Below are 13,715 nucleotides of genomic sequence, written 5' to 3' on the forward strand. Positions count from 1 at the left end.
ATTCTGTTGCTTTGGGATGAAAAGTTCTGAATATATCTGTGATGTCCATCTGGTCCAGTGTGTCGTTTAAGGCCTTTATTTCCTTGCTGATCTTTTGCTTGGATGATCTGTCCATTTCAGTGAGGGGAGTGTTAAAGTCCCCTACTATTATTGTATTATTGTTGATGTGTTTCTTTGATTTTGTTATTAATTGGTTTATATAGTTGGCTGCTCCCACGTTGGGGGCATTGATATTTAAAATTGATAGATCTTCTTGTTGGACAGACCCTTTGAGTATGATATAGTACCCTTCCTCATCTCTTATTATAGTCTTTGGCTTAAAATCTAATTGATCTGATATAAGGATTGCCACTCCTGCTTTCTTCTGATGTCCATTAGCATGATGAATTCTTTTCCACCCCCTCACTTTAAAACTGGAGGTGTCTTTGGGCTTAAAATGAGTTTCTTGGAGGCAACATATAGATGGGTTTTGTTTTTTTATCCATTCTGACACCCTGTCTTTGGACAGGGGCATTTAGCCCATTAACATTCAGGGTAACTATTGAGAGATATGAATTTAGTGCCATTGTATTGCCTGTAAGGTGACTGTTACTGTATATGGTCCCTGTTCCTTTCTGATCTACCACTTGTAGGCTCTCTCTTTGCTTAGCGGAACCCTTTCAATATTTCCTGTAGAGCTGGTTTGGTGTTTGCAAATTCTTTCAATTGTTGTTTGTCCTGGAAGCTTTTAAACTCTCCTTCTATTTTCAATGATATCCTTGCTGGATATAGTATTCTGGGCTGCATGTTTTTCTCATTTAGTGCTCTGAAAATATCATGCCAGCTCTTTCTGGCCTGCCAGGTCTCTGTGGATAAGTCAGCTGCCAATCTAATATTTTTACCATTGTATGTTACAGACTTCTTTTCCCTGGCTGCTTTCAAGATTTTCTCTTTGTCACTGAGACTTGTAAATTTTACTATTAGGTGACGGGGTGTGGGCCTATTCTTATTGATTTTGAGGGGCGTTCTCTGAACCTCCTGAATTTTGATGCTCGTTCCCTTTGCCATTTGGGGGAAATTCTCCCCAATAATTCTCTCCAGTATACCTTCTGCTCCCCTCTCTCTTTCTTCTTCTTCTGGAATCCCAATTATTCTAATGTTGTTTCATCTTATGGTGTCACTTATGTCTCGAATTCTCCCCTCGTGGTCCAGTAGCTGTTTGTCCCTCTTTTGCTCAGCTTCATTATTCTCTGTCATTTGGTCTTCTATGTCACTAATTCTTTCTTCTGCCTCATTTATCCTAGCAGTGAGAGCCTCCATTTTTTATTGCACCTCATTAATAGCTTTTTTGATTTCAACTTGGTTAGATTTTAGTTCTTTTATTTCTCCAGAAAGGGCTTTTATATCTCTCGAGAGGGTTTCTCTAATATCTTCCATGCCTTTTTCGAGCCCGGCTAGAACCTTGAGAATTGTCATTCTGAACTCTAGATCTGACATATTACCAATGTCTGTATTGATTAGGTCCCTAGCCTTCGGTACTGCCTCTTGTTCTTTTTTTTGTGTTGAATTTTTCCTTCTTGTCATTTTGTCCAGATAAGAGTATATGAAGGAGCAAGTAAAATACTAAAAGGGTGGCAACAACCCCAGGAAAATATGCTTTAACCCAATTAGAAGAGATCCCAAATCGTGAGGGGGGAGATAGGGGATAAAAAGTGGTTCAAAAAGGAAGAAAGAAAAAAGAAAAAAAAGAAAAGAAAAGAATTAAAAAATAAGAAAACAAATAAGAAAAATATAAAGAAGAAAAAATATATATATTGTATAAACTAGTTAAAAAACGTTAAAAAAGAAAAAGGTAAAAGTTAAAAAAAAATTTACCAGAAGGCGAGAAAAAAAACAAAAAATGAAAAATAAAAAAATTAAATTAACCTCAAGACTAAAAAAAATCACAGGGAAAAAGCCATGAGTTCCTTGCTTTGCTTTCTCCTCCTCTGGAATTCTGCTGCTCTCCTTGGTATTGAAACCACACTCCTTGGTAGGTGAACTTGGTCTCCGCTGGATTTCTTGTTGATCTTCTGGGGGAGGGGCCTGTTGTAGTGATTCTCAAGTGTCTTTGCCCCAGGCGGAATTGTACTGCCCTTACCAGGGGCTGGGGTGAGTAATCCGCTCGGGTTTGCTTTCAGGAGCTTTTGTTCCCTGAGCGCTTTCCGTAGAGTTCCGGAGGACGGGAATACAAATGGCGGCCTCCTGGTCTCCGGCCCGGAGGAGCCGAGAGCCCTGGGCCCCACTCCTCAGTGTGCCCTCAGAAAACAGCGCCCAGTTACTCCCGTCTGCCTGACCTCCGGCCGCGCTCTGAGCTCACCGAGCCTGCGACCGGTTCAAGGTAACACCGAGCTGTGAGCTTACTGTCGGCTCTGTCTCTGTAGCCGGCTTTCCCGTTCCAATACCTGCAAGCTCTGCGACACTCAGACCCCCCCCATCCTTCTGTGACCCTGCGGGACCTGAGGCCACGCTGACCCCTCGTGGGCTTCGCCCGGGTTTAGCCTCTGGAGCCATGTCACTCAGCGGAACAGACCTTTAAAAGTCCTGATTTTGTGTCCGTTGCTCCGCCGCTTGCCGGGAGCCGGCCCCTCCCCCCGGAGTCTATCTTCCCGTGGCTTTGGATTCACTTCTCTGCCGGTCCTACCTTTCAGAAAGTGGTTGTTTTTCTGTTTCCAGAATTGCTGTTCTTCTTCTATTCGATCTGCCGATGGATTTTCAGGTGTTTGCAATCTTTAGATAAGCTATCTAGCTGATCTCCTGCTACCTGAAATAGTCTCAGCCTGCTACTTCTCTGCCATCTTGACTCCTCCCAAAGTTCTATTCTAAACCAGTGTGCCATTAATAGGATTTGTAATTTTAACTGAGACGTGGTTTCCCAGCTGCCACCACAGATCCACTGATCTGACTCATCTGCATTATCGAATCATAGACTCTTCTTTTTTGTGGTAGGTTAAAGGGAGAAAACATGACTGCCAGTGAGTACTGATGCAAATCATTTTTCACAATGTTAATTATCCTCATTCTGTGGAGATTCTTAACTGCCACATTGTTTGCACAGCTATTCAAATGTCAATTTAAAGTAAATTTAGAAACTTCAAGAATCCCCATATACTATTCATAAAAAATAAAGCACTAAAGACACTAATATCTTTAGACAAATGTACCCCTGTTGAATCAAATCCATTCTAGAGATTTCAATTCCTGATTGTTAATAAAGAAAGTCTCAATCTACAAAGTACATCTAATGCATGTGGATCCTATGATGGCATTAAGCATGTGCTTATCTCATTAATAGGATCTGAAACAGGAAAATGTGTTAAGGTATTTAAGAAGATTTTAAGATCTGAAGCTATTTAGGATTGAGTTTGTTCTCCTCCAGACCCAAGCACAGCACCATCTTTTGCATTTTAGTTAAAGGAGAGGACACTAGTAATGGAAAGGGTGGGTTACAAGTGGCAATGAGACCAAACTTCATGTCATATCTGAGGACATAAACAATCCTTCCTTTAAATAGTGAGTACAAGAAGAACTGCCTAAACACGTGCCCCACTTATCCCATAAATCCATCTCAAGATTTTTTACTCATCAACTTGACTCTGGGTTCCTTAATAGGAGAGTCCAATATCATTTATGCCATTAGTGCTTGGCATAGCTCAGAACACACGGTAATCCCCAGTGCATGTTTATGGTTTTCTATTGCATGGATGCAAATATTTCTTAAATTAATTACAGAAATGGAATGGGAAACTTTTAAGCAATTCATTATGGAGCTTAGGAGTAGTGCAGTAGGAGGAGCATAGATCTTTGGTAGTAGAGTTGGTTGGTATATCTGGCTTTTTTGACAGCAATCATTCAATCAATAACCACATGTCTGGTATGTGGGAACACTCTGCTAGAGGAGGAGAAAGTGAATGTAAGTAAAATATTGCTTTTATTGTCAGAGTAATAGAATAGCGTTGAGGAGGGAAGAACACAGATCCTTTACGTCATTATCCTGTTCAAAAGCTAAAACATCCCTAGCAAGGACCAGACTCCCCTACTCATTGGCCGGCTTTACCAGTGCTCCTGAATTTCACTCCCTTAAATGGGTGCTCCTGACACACTGGCCACCTTTTTCATGCCTTTCCTTCTCAACATCTAACCACATGTTCCTTCTGCTTGACATATTTTTCACATCAACTGCTAATCATTCCTCAGGAAGACACTCCTTCTGGCTTCTTTCCAATGGTTAGCTAATTTTTTCAGTTCTCATTAAAAAAGTTATTTCCGGGGCACCTGGGTGGCTTAGTCATTAAGCATCTGCCTTCAGCTCAGCTTGTGATCCCAAGGTCCCGGGATTGAGCCTGCATCTAGCTCCATGCTCAGTGGAAGGCCTGCTTCTCCCTCTCCCACTCCCTCTGCTTCTGTTCCCTCTCTCACTGTCTCTCTCTGTGTCAAATAAATAAATAAAATTTAAAAAAAAAAGTTATTTCCTTGAGGATGTAGATCATTATGCTAATAAGAAATGAGAAGTGAAATAGCATATGCCCTGTTACTCCTAATGCTTCTTAGCAGGTTCATTCCTCCTGTTTGTTACCTCCTGTGTTGTTCTTTCAGAACAATCTGACAATCTTAATTATTCAAGTAAAAACTGATTATATATTTATTAAATTATAAGTTATAAGAAAGCAGAGATCAACTTCTGCTATACTTAGCATATGATAAATATATAGGTATGTGTGTCTGTACATGAGAGGACAGAGCATTATGTTTGTGTAAGAATGGACATGCTTACAGAAGTGACGAGGAAAGGCATTTCCATCAAACTAGGGTATTAGGAAAGGCTCCTGAGGAGGCTGAGATGTTCAGAGTGGGGAGTTTTGCATTATGAGACAGTAGGTAACAGTTTTGTCTCCAGAATCACATTGCCTGGGTTTGTCACTTTACTATGTAATATTTGCGAGTACAGCTCTTAGAAGGTCCTCAATAAAAATTACCTAATTACTTATTCATTACTTATTACTTATTCACAAGCTAATTACTTATTCGTTATCACTTTGATGCCATAGCTGGTCATAGCTAGTGAACTCTGTCAAAATAATTGTTGTCTTTGACTCATCCTTTTACTGAACAGAAGTTTACTGAATGCCAACTCTGAGCATTGTGTTAGATTCAATTCTAAACAAGATACCCACATCTTAAATCATGTAGTGATCTTCACTTTTATGCCCATACTGTGCTAGATGCAAAGGTACAAGTATAAGCAAGAAATAGTATCACAGGACCGAACTATTCCCCACTCCCCTGACCCATAGTGGCAACTTAAAGCACTTGCTGATTTAACTTTCATGTCTTTTTATAAATCGTGCCCACAGAACATAAGAAAAATGTCAGAAAAATTAGTATAAAAACTTGGCAGCCTGTCTTTTTAAACAAAATTATTAAGTTTTTTTATCTTAATTCCAGTGTAATTAACATACATTGCTACATTAGTTTCAGTTGTACAATATAGTGATTCCACAATTCTATACATTACTCAGTGTTCATCATAACAAGTGCATTCTTTTTTTTTTTAAAGATTTTATTTATTTATTTGACATACAGAGATCACAAGTAGGCAGAGAGGCAGCCAGAGAGAGAGAGGAGGAAGCAGGCTCCCTGCTGAGCAGAGAGCCCGATGCAGGACTCGATCCCAGGACCCTGAGATCATGACCTGAGCCGAAGGCAGCAGCTTAACCCACTGAGCCACCCAGGCGCCCAACAAGTGCATTCTTTAATCCCCATCATCTATTTCACTCTTCCCCCTACCCACCTCCCCTCTGGTAGCCATCAGTTTGTTCTCTATAGTTAAGGTCTGTCTCTTGGTTTCTCTTTCCTTTTTTCCCCTTTATTCATTTGTTTTCCATCTTAAATTCCACTTATGAATGAAATCATATGTTATCTGTCTTTCTCTGATTTATTTCACTTAGCATTATACTTCTAGTTCTATTTATGTCATTAGAAATGGCAAGATTTCATTTTTCTATGGCTGAACAATATTCCATTATGTATATGTACCACATCTTCTTTCTCCACTCATTGATTGATGGACACTTGGGCTGCTTCCATAATTTGGCTATTTTAAATAATGCTGCAATAAAGAGCAGTGCATGCATTCCTTTGAATTAGTGTTTTTGTATTCTTTGGGTAAATACCCAGTAGTGTGATTATTGGATTATAGGGTAGTTCTGCTTTCCATTTCCACTGTCTTCCATAGTGGCTGTGCCAGTGTGCATTCCTATCAACAGTGTACAAGTGTTCTTTTTTCTCCACATCTTCACCAACACCTGCTGTTTCTTGTGTTTTTGATTTTAGTCATCTCACAGGTATGAGGTGATATCACATTGTGGTTTCAATTTGCATTTCTCTGATGATGAGTGATGATGTTTTATGTTTTCTTGTGTGTGTTGGTCATCTGGATGTTCTCTTTGGAAAAATGTCTATTCATGTCATCTGTATGGCAGCTTATCTTTAAAACAGATTAATATGACCACATCACTATGAGAATTCCTTAACTGTATTTTTCAAATTATATATTATAAAATAGACCCTATATAGTACAAGTTCCAGTAACTTATACAATAAATCATCTCAAAACTTAGGAGCTTAAAACAGTAATAATCATTGTATTATATCTACAGGTTACTGAGAAGATTTGATAGGAGAAAGCTCAGCTCCAGGAATCTGCTTGGTTTCCTTATATTTGTTTCCAAAACGACAAACCAAAACAGTGGTGTGGATCTCTTTCTTTTCATGAAATTAAAGGGCATACTCATGTGTCTTTTCACATAGTTTGGTTTAGGTACCTTGCAGTGAGGTGGCCAGTCAGACATTCACATTGTTAAATGAAGTCTTCCAAGGTATGTATTCCAGGGAACAAAGTAGAGACTGCACTGCCTTTCATGACAAAGCATCAGAAATCAAATAATGTTATTCCCACCATACTCTATTAGTCAAATGTCACAAAATCCTCCCCAGTTGTTTTTTTTTTTTTCTTTTAAAGATTTTATTTATTTATTTGACAGAAATCACAAGTAGGCAGAGAGGCAGGCAGAGAGAGAGAGAAGGAAGCAGGCTCCCTGCTGAGCAGAGAGCCCAATGCGGGACTCGATCCCAGGACCCTGGGTTCATGACCCGAGCCGAAGGCAGCAGCTTAACCCACTGAGCCACCCAGGCGCCCAATCCTCCCCAGGTGTAAAGGGAATGGTCCTAGGCCCCACCACTCGGTGGTAAGTGGGATAGTTTCACATTGCAAGAAGAATCTATGAGATGGGAGGTATTGTTGTGGACATATTTGCAAATACATCTGGCCATGTTGAAATTTCAGAAATTTTGTCCTAAAAGGTTCCTCCCTTTGCCTAAAAGGGTACATAAATATCTAGTGTTTGCATTTTATTTCTCTGACTTAGCAGATAGCTCTTCAAAAGTATTTTCCTTCATTTTCATTAGGGCATACCTTTGGTTAGTAACTCAGAAAATGTGAATGAAAGAATTGCTTGATGTAGCTGAGTTTAATAAAGAAAATTATTTCACTTTTTGTCTTATCTCAATTCATGAATAAATTATTTTCTTTATTTTTGACGAAGGTATAATGAATATCTCTAAATACAAGAAGTAATAAACCTAAAAAGGTAAAGAAATAAATCTGATTTCAACAATAATATTGGTGAATTAAACCATACTGGTAAATATTATTATGCAGTCAGAAATATAGAGAGTTGAAGAAGACCATTGGATCAGAAAGTATTCGCAAACACGTATTTCTGAAAGTATATATGCACATAATAGACAAGACACATTTTCAGGCATATATTCTAAGAGTGCAGTGTGGGACTTGAAATTGATTTAAACAAAAATTGATATACTAATAAATATCAACAATTAGAAAATTTCTCTTATGGTTATAGATTCGGTAATTCAGACAACCCTTCCCGTGGAGCAAAAATATACAGGGAAAAGGCTTATTAAAGAATCTAGATAGAGCTAAAAAAATAATGAACAATTACTAGAGTAAGATCTGGGAGACAGTGAATACTAATTAATGTATGCCGATGTAAAATTCCCAATCAGTACTTTTTTTTTTTTTTTTTGTATGAATTTGAGTTACTGGTGTCATTTCCTGTTAGCCTCAAAAAATTATTTTGGAAAAAAAATTATTTTGGTACCTTTTGTAAAGCAGGTATTATCAATAAAATCTATTTTTCTTTGTTTTGCATTATTTTTGCTTTGCCTTTATTTTGGAAAGATAGTTTTGTTTGATATATAATTTTTGGTTGGCATTTTAATTTTCATTCAACAGTTTGAATATGTCATTCTACTGCCTTCTTGCTTTTATTCATTCTAACGGGTAGTAAGATATTTAATATTGTGGTTTCCTTGTATGTGATGAGTTATTTTTCTCTTGCTGTTTTCAAGATATTTTTTATTGATGCTTGTTTATCAATAGTTTGACTCTGATATAGTTAAGTGTGGATGTTCTGTGTTTATCTTTTTGGAATTCATTGAGCTACTTGAATGCACAGACCAATATTTTTTATCAAAGATGAGAAATTATCAACTGCTACTTTTCCAAATATTTTTCTGCCCCCTTTTCCTCTATTTTTAGGACTCCTATTGCACATATGTGTTTATGCTTGATGGAGTCCTATGGGCCTATGGGTCTCTATTTTTTTAATTCTCTGTAGTTTTTGTTCTTTAAATTGGATATTTTCTATTGATCTATCTTCAGGTTTACTGATTCTTTTTTGGCCAACTCAAATTTACTGTAATCCTATCTATATTGAAATTTTCATTTCAACTATTATATCTGTTTGGTTCATTTTAAATAATATCTGGGGGCGCCTGGGTGGCCCCTTTGCCTTCGGCTCAGGTCATGATCCCAGGGTCCTGGGATGGAGCCCTACATCGGGCTCTCTGCTCAGCAGGGAGCCTGCTTCCCCCCCACCCCGCCTGCCTCTCTGCCTACTTGTGATCTGTGCCTGTCAAATAAATAAATAAACTCTTAAAAGTAAGTAAGTAAGTAAGTAAATAAATAAATAAATAAATAATATCTGTCTCTTTATTGATAGTTTATTTTTGAATAATCATTTCCATCATAATTTCAATTAATTCTTTAAACATATCCTTTTTTTCTTTGGACATATTCATAATAGTTAATTTGAAGTCATTTACTAGTATGTTCAATAGCTGGAAGTTCTCTGGGAAGTTTCTATTGACTTTTTCTTCTTCTTCTTCTTCTTTGGGTCTCACTTTTATGATTCTATGAATATTTTGTTTTATTTATTTATTTCTGGAAACTGGAAATTTTATATTCTATTTTATGTTGCTTATAGTTTGTTTGTCATGTCCTTTATATTATTATAACTTTTGCTATTTTTTCTATTCTTCTTCTCTATTTTTTCATCCTTTATTTTTGAATGACTTGCCTGGACTGTTTCTGTATAACTGGCTTGCTGCAGCATTCATTCACTGAAGGCCCTGATTTTAAATTCTATTTCTTTTCTTTTCATTTTTCGTTTCTCTTTCCTTCTTCCCTCACTCTCTCTTCTCTTTCTTTCATTCTATTTCTTTTTAAATATTTTATTTATTTATTTATTTCAGAGAGAGAGAGAGCATGCACAAGTGCAGAGGTAGAGTCAGAAAGAGGGAGAAGCAGACTGCCCTCTGAGCAGGCAGCCTGATGGGGCGCTTGATCCCTGGTCCGCAGCTGAAGGCAAACCCAACCGAGCCACTCAGTGCCCTATCTATCTTCCTCCCTCCCTCCCTCTCTCCCTTCCTTTCTTCCCTCTTTCCTCTTCTCTTCTTTCCTTCCTTCCTTCCTTCCTTCCTTCCTTCCTTCCTTCCTTCCTTCTTCTCTTCCTCCCTTTTCTCTCTCCCTCCCTCTCTTTTGTTTTCTTCCCTTCGACCCCTCCTTCCCTTCCCTTCCCTTCCCTTCCCTTTCCTTTCCTTTCCTTTCTTTTCTCTGAGCTTCCGAGGAGTTACCTGTAAATCAGCCTTGTTTAGGGATTCATCAGAGGTTGTGCTTAAGCATATATTATTTAGTGACACTTTGCAGATAGATCAGATCAGTGTAGGATATTGGGAAACGCATTCAATGTTGAGGCAATTTATAGCATATCTTAGCTTTTATTTTCTGCATGTGTTAGCTGCCCTGCTCAGCTGAAGAATTTCAGTTAGCTGTGGCTCTCTGCTCTCTCTTCTGAGATGACAGCCTTCTAGACAGCCAGGGATGCTGGGAGTTTCTCAAAGACCATTATGGTTGTTTTATCCCCAGATTGCCTTATCTTTTCAACTAATCTGTTCCTTGGCTTTCTCTGCTGTTTGTCAATGGGATGATGAGAGCTTTTGCTAACACCTCTGGTTATGTTCCCCCTGCCCCCCCCCCCACCATATTTCCCTTGGAATCAAGACCTCTGTATCCTGAAGTGAGGTTACCAGTACTCATGACTTTCCTACTCTGGTAGGATTGGGCCACATGGAGCTGGGTGGGGACTTAAGAAAAGCTTGAAGTGACACTCGGGGTCTGCCATATCCCTCCTTATCTTCACCAGCCCTCTGTACTCCCTGTCCACGTGATGCTCAGGAAGACCCTGGTACTCACAGCCTTGTTCTCCCTAGCTGTGGTTTACCTCATAATAATTCATTACTGACTTAGACTTGATCATTGACCTTGAGTTGATTAATGAACTTGAGTTGATTAATGCCCTTGAGTTGACTGCTGAACTAGAGTCCACTGCTGACCTCGAGTTGGCCACCTGGAGTCATCCACCACTGCAGAGTCCACTGCCACCCTGGAGTCCCCTACTGACTTGGAGTCCCCCACTGACCTGGAGTCCCCTAGTCACCTGAAGTCAACTACTGACCTGGAGTCCACAGCCACCCTGGAGGTCCCTGTTGACTTGGAGTCTACTGCAACCTAGAGTTTACCACTGACCTGAAGTCCACTGGCACCCCCGGGCCTCCCAGTGACCCAGAGTCCACTACCCCTCAGAGTCCCCCACTGACCTGGAGTCTCCCACTGATGTAGTCTCCATTAGTCATGTAGAATTGACCATGGATGTGCATTTTGCAGACATACAAGCTTTCAGATCATCTATGGAGGTGGCATCAAACACTCATAGATTTGAGGAAGCAATCACTAAAGCCATGGAAGATGTCACTGAAGCTCATTCAGAAGAGCCCATGACTAGAATACCAGATGAGCCAGGCACCTTTGTGGGATGCAATGAGTCCATCTCAGTACTTTTTAAAAATGAAGCAGATTTTCCATTATTTGTGAACATCACTCTTCCAACCACAACTTTGTAAGAAGATTAGGAGATCCTGAACAAGATTCCATTCCACTATAGTATACTGACTAATTGTAAAGGACTAGTAAGACATAAGATGTACTAGCTGAAGATAAACAGAGTGGCAGGAGTTATACCTACACAGAGGAGTGCTGTCTCTTAACCATGTCCCATCTTATAGGGGCTCAATAAATGAATTTTTTTGGAATTGAAAAAAAAAAAAAAAGGAAAAAGATCAGACAAAACATGAAAAATCCCAAATGTTTTTATGGAAGTTCAGCAAATTTCCTTGAATAAATGCATCGTGATTAGTTGTATGATTTTGGTCAATTTTAAGAATAAGAACTAATTTATTTTGACAATTTTTTTTGCAGTTTTATCATTGTTCTTTTAGAGATTTGCTGAAATGTCCACTTCCAGAATAACTAAAATATACATTCCAGACTAAAAAATATTTGATGAATAAAATAATTAATATATTAATTAATATCCCACTTGGCAAAAATGTCTTGAGATGGCTCATTTTATTAACATGTTAAAATAATTCAGTGCTGTGATGCCTGCATAGCTCCGTCTGTTAAGCATCCCAGTCTTGATTTTTGGCTCATGTCATGATCTAAGGTTCTTGAGATCAAGCCCCAAATCAGGCTCCATGCTGAGGGTGCAACTTGTTTAAGATTTTCTCTCCTTTTCCTTTTGTTCCTCCCTTGCTGATTTTTGCTCATTTTTGCTCTCTCTCCCTAAAAAAAATAAAAATAAGATAAAATAATTTAGTGTTGAACACTTAAGCACATATTTATGTTACCACTTCCAAAGTTCTTACATGTTTTAGTAGTATTTCTATGGTCTTCATGGTGTGAAATTACTATTTTTATCACATTGGACTCTCAGATGTTTTAATTAGTTAGCTAAATAGGTAATATTTACCTCTTTATTCTAAATCAAACAAGTTTAGGCCTCAAAATTTTTAAGAATAAGATGCATAAAAATATAAAAGAACATAACCTTTATAACAGTATGCTCTCATAGAACATAATAAATTCTCCAGGATATGGAAATGCATATTTTACTAGAAATTAATATGTAAAATGTATATTTTACTAGAAATGAAAATGCATGTTTATAAAATTTCAAATAGCTTACATTTAGAATGTTTGTGTTTGGTCATCTGAAATTTTATTTATTTATTTCTTTTTATTTAAAAAACATAAAACAATTCTAATATTTTAATATTTTAGCTTGTGTAATTTGTATTGAGTCTGATTGCAGGCCATGGGACATAGTCCTCTGTGAATTGGACATGGAAAATGGAGTAAATTCAAAGTCAAAAGTTATGACTTCAAAAGCAAAAATCCATTTGATGTTCTTACTCTAATTTGCTACTTTAAAAAAGAACCTTATTTATTGTCCAAGCTGCTTTCCTCTAATGATGTTAAATGCAGTTGGCTATTGTGAGTCACACCATAGTTATGCCGAAACAGATGTGTTTGTGCTCTGCTTTGGCACCCCAGCTTGGCCCTGTTTCCATCATAACATTACAGCTTCTTTTGAATGAAATAACAACTTGGATAAACTATAATGCCACACATTTTGTCAGTTGAGTTTTCTGCAGTGGAATAGCTGACATTGACCAAATTGTTTCCATATCTGATAAAGAAGAAACTTATGGATCCCACTAGCATGGTCAAGGGACAGACCCAACTGAGAGGATGAGGATAAAACAATGGAAGAAAGGTGTTATTTAGATAAATCACACTTAAAGAGATATTTTTATTAACAGACATTATTTACTAGAGCCATTTTAGATTCACAGCAAAAATGCATGGAAGATATAAAGATATCTCATATACCCTCTATCATACACAGACATAGGTGCTCCCATTATTAACATTCCTACCAGACTAGTACATTGGTTACAAAGGACATACTTACACTGATGCATCATTATTACCAAAGTAATGGTTTATGTTAGAGATGATTCTGGGAGTTGTACATTCTATGAGTCTGAACCATATATAATGACAATATAATGACATACATTCACAATGTTAGTATCATTCAGAATAGTTTCACTACCCTAAAAATTCATACTCCACATATTCATCCGTCCTCACCCCAGCCCCTAGCAATCATTGATTGCTTGCTTGATTTTTTTTTTTTTTTACTGTTTCCGTAGTTTGGTGTTTTCCAGAATGTCCTACAGAATTGTAGAGTGTAGATGTGTAGTGTAATGTAATGTGTAGACTTTGTGAATAGTCTTCTTTGACTAGTCAACTGGATTTAGAGTGCCTCCACATCTTATGGCTCAATAGCTCATCTTTATTAGAACTGAGTAATATTCCATTTTCTGGATAAGCATGAGTTTATCCATTTATCTACTGAAATCCTTCC

At 37.9% G+C, this 13,715-nt stretch overlaps 1 protein-coding gene and 1 pseudogene across 2 annotated transcripts in view; both read left to right on the forward strand.

Annotated features, from left to right (window-relative positions):
* SNTG1 (syntrophin gamma 1) overlaps positions 1–13,715 on the forward strand; it is a 954,619-nt gene that overhangs the window by 424,635 nt on the left and 516,269 nt on the right. The gene's annotated exons all lie outside the window — the stretch shown is intronic.
* LOC116575500 lies at positions 10,611–11,343 on the forward strand (annotated as a pseudogene).

Source organism: Mustela erminea, chromosome 16 (assembly GCF_009829155.1).
Source record: "Mustela erminea isolate mMusErm1 chromosome 16, mMusErm1.Pri, whole genome shotgun sequence".
In the NCBI taxonomy this organism is placed as follows: domain Eukaryota; kingdom Metazoa; phylum Chordata; class Mammalia; order Carnivora; family Mustelidae; genus Mustela; species Mustela erminea.